The following is an 11,109-nucleotide window of genomic DNA, read 5'->3' on the forward strand; positions in this document are numbered from 1 at the left end:
CCCTGAGTGCTTAGAGTCCACTGTCTGGTCCTTGAAAGCGTCTGCTCCATCTCGAAGCCAACAGGGGCCACTTAGAGTCCATCTCACCTTTAGAATCTCACTGACTTTGTGTACCATGTCCCTCACCTTCTCTCCTCCCTCCAGCCAGAGAAAGTTCTGTTCTTTCAAGGGCTCCCGTGTGATGGGATAGGGCCTACCAAGGAAATCCAGCATACTCTTCCTATGTAAAGGTTCACATCTGGAATCCCAGCACTTTGGGAGGCCGAGGCAGGCGGATCACCTGAGGCCAGGAGTTCGAGACCAGCCTGGCCAACATGGTGAAACCCTGTCTCTACTAAAAATACAAAAATTAGCCGGCCACAATGGCATGTGCCTGTAATCCCAGCTTCTCGGGAGGCTGAGGCAGGAGAATCGCTTGAACCTGGGAGGCAGAGGTTGCAGTGAGCCGAGCTGGAGTCACTGTACTCCAGCCTGGACAACAGAGCAAGAGTCCATCTCAAATAAATAAATAAATAAATAGTGTATAACCTCAGTTGTATCTGCAATGTTCCTTGGTGCCATATATGACATTACCATAGTGACAGGTTCCAGGGGATTCAGGTGTGGAAATCTTTGGGAAGAACAGGAGATTATTCAGCCTACAGTAGCATGATTTACAAATTCCTGTCTACTTCAGGATTTCATGAGCACGTTTGAAACTGCATTTACCTAAACCAGAACAGGCCAGGAAAGCAGGGGCAGGAGATGCTCCCTGAAGGAGCTTGCACAGAAGGACACCCCTACTGGAGGAGAGAGAAGGGTATTGCAGGGTGGGGGCCTTGTCCTTAGGACTTCTGGTTGACCCGGGACCAGCTTCCCCATCACGCATCCTAAGCTGAGTGTGAGGATCTCATGAAACTCTTCAGGGTCCACAACAATGCTTTAAGTTAACGTCTCTCAAATCAGAAAAAATATATATTATAATAATAATGAATATAAATCATGCACACAGTCCAGAAAATATCTTTTTAGCCACACAGTTGTGAGATTTATGAGGTCATAGGACAGAAGCAGTGGCTCACACTTGTAATCCCAGCACTTTGGGAGGCAGAGGTGGGCAGATCACCTGAGGTCAGGAGTTCAAGACCAGCCTGGCCAACATGGTGAAACCCCGTCTCTACTAAAAATACCCAAAAAATTAGCTGGACGTGGTGGCAGGCACCTGTAATCCCAGCTACTCGAGAGGCTGAGGCAGGAAAATCTCTTGAACCCAGGAGGCAGAGGTTGCAGTGAGCCGAGATCATGCCATTGCACTCCAGCCTGGGCAACAAGAGTGAAACTCCATCTCAAAAAAAAAAAAAAAAAAAAAGATAAATGAGGTCACACTCTGTTGCTGAGGCTGCAGTGCAGTGCTGCGATCTCAGGTCACTGCAGCCTCCACCTCCTGGGTTCAAAAAATCTTTGTGCCTCAGCCTCTCAAGTAGCCGGGACCACAGGTGCACATCACCATGCCTGGCTATTTTTTTTTTTTTTTTGGTAGAAATGGGATCTTGCTATGTTGCCCAGGCTGATCTCAAACTCCGGGGATCAAGCAGTCTTCCTGCCTCAGCCTCCCAAAGAGCTGGGATTACAGGCATAAGCCACCATATCTGGTATATTTTTTAGTGGAAGAGGCAAAGATGGCCACAGTGTGGCCCTTCAGGGGGCCTGATCCTAAAACATCACTGTAAGGTGAGGTGGTCAGTTCCTCTCAGCCCCTGGTCATGCAGGTGGGCTTCAGTGATGTTGGCCACAGTCTAAACAGAAACAGTTTTCCCTAGGGAATCTTAATCTGTTAAATAGCACCTGTGGGGTCAAAGTTCAGCCCACTAGCAACAATTCCTGTTAGCGCAGTGCCTCCCTCCCATGAGATTCCCCTTGAAATTTAGCAGCCTGGAAAGCAACCTTCCTGGTTGTGGCAAGATGCGTGGGCCAGTCTCCCTGCGGATGGGAGACACGGCTTCTTTATTCCTCTCCTATTCCTCATGCTAATTATCTCGTGCACATAGTAGAATCCCAGTAAATAACCATATAATTCATTAGTATTAATACAATAGGCTATTGTAATCCATTTTGATGTCCCAGTTGACCGTAGCTGTGATTCATGTTTTCTTTTTTCTTTTTCTTCTCTTTTTCTTTGTCTTTCTTTCTTTCTTATTCTTTCTTTTTTCTTTTCTGTTTTCTTTCCTTCTTTCTTTTTCTTTGTCTTTTTCTCTTTCTTTTTTCCTTTCTCCTTTCTTTCCTCCTTTCTTTTTCTTATTCTCTTTTCTTTCTCTTTTTTTCTTTCTCTTTTTTTTTTCATTATTTCTCTTTCCCTCTTTTTCTTTCCTCTCTCTCTCACTCTCTCTCTCTCTCTGTCTCTCTCTTCCTGTTGAGATCTCATTCTGTTGCTCAGGCTTGAGTGCAGTGGCACAATCATAGCTCGCTGCAGCCTCAATCTCCCAGGCTTAACAGATCCTCCTGCCTCAGCCTCGCAAGTCACTACTACTACAGGCACATGCCACCACATGTGACTAATTTTTTAAAAAACAATATTGCTGTAATCCCAGCAGTTTGTCAGGCCGAGACGAGTGGATCACTTGAGGAATTCGAGACCAGCCTGGCCAACATGGTGAAACCCCGCCTCTAATAAAAGTACAAAAATTCATCAGGCGTGATGGCGCTCATCTGTAGTCCCAGCTACTCAGGAGGCTGAGGCAAAAGAATCACTTGAACTCGGGAGGCGGAGCTTGCAGTGAGCTGAGATCGCACCACTGCACTCCAGCCTGGGCAACAGAGCGAGGCTCCATCTGAAAAAAAAAAAAAAAAAAAAGACAAAAACAATTTGTAGAGATGGAGTCTCACTGTGTTGCCCAGGCAGGTCTCAAAGTCCTGGCCTCAAGCAATCCTCCCTCCTTGGTTTCCCAAACTGCTGGAATTACAGGCATGAGCCGCCACACCTGGCCTCACATTTTATTTTGTGTGTCAGTGTTTAATTCCTCAAAGTCAAGGGCCCTGTGGCTGAGCATTGGTAGATGCCTAGGCAGACGTCATCCCCAGAGTAAACTCTCATAAAGAGGTGTTCTGGGCCGGGCACAGTGACTCACACCTGTAATCCCAGCACTTTGGGAGACCGAGGTGGGCGGATCATCAGGTCAAGAGATCGAGACCATCCTAGCCAACATGGTGAAACCCCATCTCTACTAAAAATGCAAAAATTAGCTGGGCATAGTGGCGTGCACCTGTAATTCCAGCTACTTGGGAGGCTGAGGCAGGAGAATCGCTTGAACCCGAGTGGTAGAGGTTGCAGTGAGCCAAGATGTGCCACCGCACTCCAGCCTGGTGACAGAGTGAGATTCCATCTCAAAAAAAAAAAAAGTTGTTCTGTGCATTAGTGAATGGTTTCCATGGAGTTCAGGATGTAATGTCTGGGAGGGGAAGTGCTGAAAGATACTGAGCTGAATTATCCGCCATCCGCTTTACATAATGCTTCACGTTATCAGACTTCTCTCACCTTAATGATCCCTGAGCACATCTTTGAATATCATTGTGAAAAATCCCCAGAATTCATAGAGTAAGATGTTAGGAAGAGTCAACACCATTTCACGTATCTCTCAGCCTGTGTCTTGGCTGGTGTTCTCAACTAGCTGTGAGCATGAACAATCCTCAAGGCTTTTTCTTTTCTTTCTTTTTTGAGATGGAGTCTCACTCTTGTCCCCCCCAGGCTGGAGTGCAGTGGCACGATCTTGGCTCACTGCAACCTCCGCTTCCCAGGTTCAAGTGATTCTCCTGCCTCAGCCTCCCCAGTAGCTGGGATTACAGGCGCCCACCATCACGCCCAGCTAATTTTGTATTTTTAGTAGAGACAGGGTTTCACCATGTTGGCCGGGCTGGTCTCGAACTCCTGACCTCAGGTGATCCACCCGCCTTGGCCTCCCCAAGTGCTGGGATTACAGGTGCGAGCCACTGCGCCCGGCCCTCAACACTTTTTCTATCAAAAAATTCTAAATTATTTGGGCAACTCTTCGACAACAAGGCTGTTCTCCAATACATGCCTGTGATACTTTATATTTTTAGAGTGCCAAGTATCAAACCTGTTTCCACCACAAATAATATCCACCAGCTGGAATGTGTGGAGATAGCATTGCTCTGTTAAGTTCCATTAAAGGTGTTATTAGTGTCTGTATTAATCTGGGTTCTCCAGAGAAACAGTCCCAATGAGATGGATGGATGGATGGATGGATACATAAATCAATAGATAATAGATATATAGATAGATTGATTGATAGATATTAATAGAAAATACATAGATGATAAACACAATGGGATGGATAGACAGATATTAATAGATAATACATAGATGATAGATACAGTGGGATGGATGGATGGATAGATAGTTTTTTTTTTTTTTTTTTTTGAGACAGAGTCTTGCTCTGTTGCCCAGGGTGGAGTACGGTGGCATGATCTCGGCTCACTGCAAACTCCGCTTCCCAGGTTCAAGCAATTCTCCTGCCTCAGCCTCCCGAGTAGCTGGGACTACAGGTGCCCTGCTACCACACCCTGTTAATCTTTGTATTTTTAGTAGTGATGGGGTTTCACCATATTGGCCAGGCTGGTCTCAAATTCCTGACCTCGTGATTCACCCACCTCTGCCTCTCAAAGTGTTGGGATTACAGGCGTGAGCCGCTGTGCCGGGCAATAGATAGATATTAATAGATAACACATAGATGATATATACAATGAGAGAGATGGATAGATAGATACATATTAATAGATAAGACACAGATGATAGATTAATTGATTGATAGATCTGGGCAGGATGTGCGACAAAGATGTGGCTCATCTGTTTGGCCATTGCGTGCTCAAACCCCTTAAAGGAGGGAGAGCATGCAGACGGACAGATACAGATGCCAGGGCAAACTCTCTGGGACTCTGGCCTGATGGTGGCATGAAGTACTCTCTGGGTACCTGCAACTCCTGAAGCCCAAGTTGTTGTGTGTTACAGTGCATTCCTTTAGATTTGCTGTCCACAGACAACTTGAGTGTTTGCTCTCTGTGGACAGCTCAGTGCCTCCTTGGTGGCCAGGTCCTTGTCAGTGTCCAGGAAGAATCAGGTCATCCATGGACTTGAAGGATGGTGAATGTGGGGGATTTATTGAGTGGTGGAGGTGGCCCTCAGCTGGATGGATGGGGAGCTGGAAAGGGGAAGGAGTGGGAAGATGGTCTTCCCCTGCAGTTTGGCCATCCAGCGGCCGATCTCTCCAACCGTCCCCAGCTAAACTCCTCTCGGCTTTCAGACACTCCTTCTCTTCTTTCTGCCAATCTTCTGCTCTTCTGTTCGTCTCCTCCTGGAGCCAGGGGTTTGGGATTTATATGGGTACAGGATGGGGGGCCAAAAGGCAATATTTGGGCGTGAAAACAGGCATGCCTGTTCTCATTTCAGGCTGTGGGTTTCCAGGCGTGAGGGTGGGGCCTTTGCTGGGGAAACACCCTCTTCTACCCAGTATTTCCCTGTCCCCTGCTTGTACCACCTTCAGGGGAATCATTTCCTCATGCCTTGGGGGACAAGCCTGACAGCTCATTGTTGGGATTGATGCCATGGTCATTAGTATGTTTATTATTATTATTAATCAGTATCACAATTGCATCTCTCAAACCCGCAAAGCTTTGATGGGCACAGAACTATGATTTTCATCCACATGGACATGAAAGTATCAAGGAATTGCTGTTTCAGGGCAGAGATTTATTTTCACTTTGATTTTGTTTACAAGGAGTTTTAGAGATTGGAGTTCCCAGGAATAAAAATCATAGGTTTCCATCTATGAGAATGAGATGCACAGACAGCCAGCCCGCAGCCCAATCTGTCTGGCGGGTGTGTTCCCAGACTGAATCGAGGGTCGGACTGCTTATTGTCCTGGCCCCATAACGAGATGCAGATGAACTGGGAAAGAACAGAGCTTATTTCTGTAACTGGGTACAGGGAGAAGGCCGGGAAAATATCGCCAGACCAACTCTAAACTACAGAATTTTCCAGAGCTTATATATCTTCTAAAGTATGTCTACATGTAAGTGTGTATTCATCTAAAGACATAAGTGAAGCTGGGTGCCGTGGCTCATGCCTGTAATCCCTGCACTTTGGGAGGCTGAGGTGGGCAGATCACCTGCAGTCAGGAGTTCTAGACCAGCCTGGCCAACATGGTGAAATCCTATCTCTACTAAAAATACAAAAATTCGCTGGGAGTGGTGGCATGCGCCTGTAGTCCCAGCTACTTGGGGGTGGGGGTGGGGGCCGAGGCAGGAGAATCACTTGAACCTAGGAGGCGGAGGTTGTGGTTAGCTGAGATCTCCCCATAGCACTCTAGCCTGGGGTACAAGAGCGAGATGTCTCAAAAAAAAAAAAAAAAAAGACGTAAGTGATTAACTTCTTCTCATCTGTAACTAAGGTCTGAGTCCTGAGGACCTTCCTCTGGAGCCTCAGTAAATTGACTTAATCTAGATGGTTCCAGGTGCTGGGGTGTTTACCCTTGTCTTCTGCTAAATCGTGGAGGTTTGGGGAGTTCCTTTAGACCCCCAGTAAGACTTGTTTGTGGAGGCCTGGAGAGTTCCTTCAGACCCCCAGTAAAACTTGTTTAATCAGAAACAGGTCCTGTTAAGAATTCCTTCGTTATCTTTTCATGCCTTGAGGCCCAGGAAAGCCCTGGGCAAAACTCTTCATGGGCTTTTGTTACATTCCAGGCTTTGTACGAGGGCACTGGTTGTTCTCAGCTTTTAATGTGTAACTTCACCGGTCAGTCAGTGCTGAAAGGTTGCCATGGAGGCCTGGCTGTTCAGCTGTTAGTGAGACCTGGCCTGCCCAGCTGAGTCTGATGAAATTTTCCAGCCCCTGTCCTGAAATTTGACTTTGGAAAAGTTGCAAGTTTGTTTGTTCGTTTGTTTGTTTGTTTTGACACGGAGTCTCGCTCTGTTGCCCAGGCTGGAGTGCAGTAGCACAGTCTTGGCTCACTGCAACCTCTGACTTCCTGGTTCAAGCAATTCTCCTGCCTCAGCATCCTGAGTAGCTGGGATTACAGGTACACACCAACCACCACACCCAGCTAATTTTTGTATTTTTAGCAGAGACAGGGTTTTGCCATGTTAGCCAAGCTGGTCTCGAATTCCTGACCTCAAGTAATCTGCCCACCTTGGCTTCCCAAAGTGCCGGAATTACAGGCATGAACCACCACACCCGGCCCCAGCTCAGTTTCTTAAGGACTCTATAACAAGGGAGGGAGAACATCGCCAATTTGGGGCATTCCTTCTGATGCCAAAGTTGCATGATTCTTGCTATTTCTAACTCTGAGTTCTAGAGGTGGTTTTTTCAGAAGCAGAGCCTTAGCTGGGCACGGTGGCTCACACCTGTAATCCCAGCACTTTGGGAGGCCGAGGCAGGAGGATCGCTTGAGGCCAGGAGTTCAACACCAGCCTGAGCAACAGAGCAAAGCCTCATGTCTACAGAAAATAAAAAACAATGAGCTGGGTTTGGTGGCCTGCACCTGTGGTCCCAGCTACTTGGGATGCTGAGGTGGGAGGATGGCTTGAGCTGTGATGGTGCTACTGCAGCCTGGACAACAAAGCAAAACCCTGTCTCAGACACACACACACAAAAGAAGCAGAAGTTATTTGGAGCCAGGATGGCTCTTTTGTCTACAGGAACTCACAGGAAGTCTACAAATAGGTAGAGCACATAGAAGCTGCAACAGCTGTGAGTTTCCCCCAAAAAGTCCTTGAGCACATCTCTATGGTGCGTGGGGACTGCTGATGCTGGTATCATTTCCGAAACAGGATGTCAGGATCTCCCAGACACGTGGGAATGCCGCCGACAGCCTTCTCTGTTTTTCTTTTTTTTTTATTTTTAATTTTTAATGATTCTACATATGAAAACCAAAGAGTACCTGAGACAAGTCTCCATCAATTTAGAAAGTTTATTTTGCCAAAGTTGAAGATGCAGCCTCAGGAACTCCTGACGACATGTGCCCAAGGTGTTTGGGGCACAGCTTTGTTTTATACATCTTAGGGACGCATGAGACATCAGTCAATCTATGGAAGACGTACATTGGTTCTGTCCGGAAAGGCGGCACAACTCGAGGCAGGGAGGGAGCTTGCAGTTCGTAGGCTGATAAGAGACAAATGGTTGCTTTCTTTAGAGTTTCTGATTAGCCTTGAACTGAAAGCACAATTTACAGCAATACTCACTTATGCCTTAGTCTGGCTTAGTGAAACAACAGGGTAAAGGAAGCAATCTGGTATGCATTTGTTTCATGCGAGCAGAGGGATAACTTTGAGTTCTATTTATTTATTTATTTATTTATTTATTTATTTATTTATTTATTTTATTTTTTTAAAGACAGAGTCTTGCTCTTGTTGCCCAAGCTGGAGTGCAGTGGAACGATCTCAGCTCACTGCAACCTCTGCACTCTGGGTCCAAGCGATTCTCCTGCCTCAGCCCCCTGAGAAGCTGGGATTACGGGTACCCGCCACCATGCCTGGCTAATTTTTGTATGTTTAGTAGAGATGGGGTTTCCTCATGTTGGCCAGGCTGGTCTCGAACTTCTGACCTCAGGTGATCCACTTGCCTCAGCCTCCCAAAGTGCTAGGATTTACAGGTGTGAGCCACTGCACCCGGCTTAACTTTGAATTATTTCTGTCCTTTGTCCCCAAGGAATTTCCCTTTGGGGAAATTATGAGGGAAACATGTAGCTTTTTAAAAAAATCTTTGTAACTATCTTATTTTAGAATAGAATGGGAGACGGGTTTGCCCAAAACAGCTCCCAGGTTGACTTTTCCCTTTGGCTTAGTGATTCTGGGATCCCGAGATTTATTTCCCTTTCACACATATATAATTGTTATACAAATTTGTGGGGTACATGTGATATATATATATATATATATATATATATACACACACACACACACACATATATATATATTTTTTTTTTTACTTTAAGTCCTGAGATACATGTGCAGAACGTGCAGGTTTAGTACATAGGTGTACATGTGCCATTGTGGTTTGCTGCACCCCTCAACCCATCATCTAGGTTTTAAGCCCTGCATGCATTAGGTATTTGTCCTAATACTCTCCCTCCCTTGCCCCCAACCCCACATGTGATATTTGATATAAGCATAGAATGTGTCATGATCAAATCAGGGTAATTAGGGTAACCACCACCTTAAGCATTTATCATTTCTTTGTGTAAATCACATTCCAATTCCAGTCTTTCAGTTATTTTGAAATATACAATAAATTATTATGAATACAGTCACCCTATGGTTTGGCCAAACACTAGACTGTATTGCTTTTATCCAACTGTATTTTTGTACCCATGAACCATCCTCTCTTAATTGTCCCCTCCCACTAACCTTCTCAGTCTCCAGTCACCATCATTCTACTCTCTATCTCCATGAGTTCAGTTTTTTAAGCTCTCACATATGAGTGACAACATGCAATGTTCTCTTTGACTTTTTCCCCTGTCCTTCATTCCATCAAACAAACCTCATTTTACCATGATACCACCATGATATAATAACAGCTGCACATGCAAAGCCATTGGTTGTAACGTGACTTCATGATCTGTGCATTAAAAAGCATGCTAGTGTAATCCCGGCACTTTGGGAGTCCAAAGCGGGTGGATCACAAGGTCAGGAGTTCGAGATCAGCCTGGCCAATACGGTAAAACCCCGTCTCTACGAAAAGAAATACAAAAATTAGCCAGGCATGGTGGTGGGCGCCTGTAATCCCAGCTACTTGGGAGGCTGAGGCAGGAGAATCACTTGAACCCAGGAGGCGGAGGTTGCAGTGAGCCAAGATCGTGTCACTGCACTCCAGTCTGGGCGACAGAGTAAGACTCCGTCTCAAAAACAAACATACAAACAAACAAAAAACCGTGCTAGTTAGGGTCCATCTTTGCTTGTGAAGGATAAAAATGATTATACATTTTTCCCTTTCCACCCAGGTGCAGTGGCTCACGCCTATATACCCAGCAGTTTGGGAAGCTGAGCTGGGAAGATCACTTGAGCCCAGGAGTTCAAGACCAGCTTGAGTAACAGGGCGAAACTCTGTCTCTCAAAAATACAAAAAATTAGCCAGGCATGGTGGCGTGCACCTGTGGTCCCCGCTAATTGGAAGCTGAGGTGGAAGAATCGTTTAAGCCCAGGAGGCGGAGATGGCAGTGAGCCAAACTGCATCACTGCACTCCAGCCTGAGCCACAGAGTGAGAACCTGTCTCAAAAACAAAAACAAGAACAAAACAAAACAAAAAAGAAACACTTCTTTCCAGCCTCAAGCTTGACTGGTCTTCCCTCCTCTGGACTTTAGACAAGGGATGGTCAGTTTTCAAAGCTGTATTTATTCAAAGCTCTGCACAATTTTACTTAGCAAATTTCAGACAATGGACATTGTAGGGTTTTTTTGTTGTTTTTGACCTTTGGAAGCAGCTGTGATCCTTTCAGTGACTATGCGGGCACTCATGGAGTGTTTATATCTGAAGTGTCCGCTGGGGGTGGGGGCATGAAAGAGATGGTGTCTTTGAAATCTGTTTCTGAATCTGTTATCCAGTTTAATTCTCCTTCATTGTAACGAGCAGAAAGACAATAAGAACAGGTGCAGAGAAGGCAGGCTGTGTTGTTCTTTCTTCAGAGTGGAAATCTTCGTAAGATTCAGGGGCTGGCAGTCACCAAACCACAGCTAAACCTGTCTGTGTGCTTTCATTGAAAGTATACTCTACGCTGGGCATAGTGGCTCGCCCCTGTAATTCCTGCACTTTGGGAGGCCGAGGCCGGTGGATCACCTGGGGTCAGGAGTTAACACAAGCTTGGCCAACATGATGAAACCCCATCTCTACTAAAAATACAAAAAATTAGCCAGATGTGGTGGCAGGGCGCCTATAATCTCAGCTACTCGGGAGGCTGAGGCAGGAGAATCTCTTGAACCCTGGAGGAGGAAGTTGCAGTGAGCTGAGATTGTGCCACTGTACTCCAGCCTGGGTGACAATAGCAAAACTTCCTCTCAAAAGAAAAAGAAAAAGAAAGTGTACTTTAAACAGCTAATGATGACTACATTTTTGTTTCAGCTCCAAT

This window comes from Macaca mulatta, chromosome Y (genome assembly GCF_049350105.2).
Source record: "Macaca mulatta isolate MMU2019108-1 chromosome Y, T2T-MMU8v2.0, whole genome shotgun sequence".
Lineage (NCBI taxonomy): Eukaryota > Metazoa > Chordata > Mammalia > Primates > Cercopithecidae > Macaca > Macaca mulatta.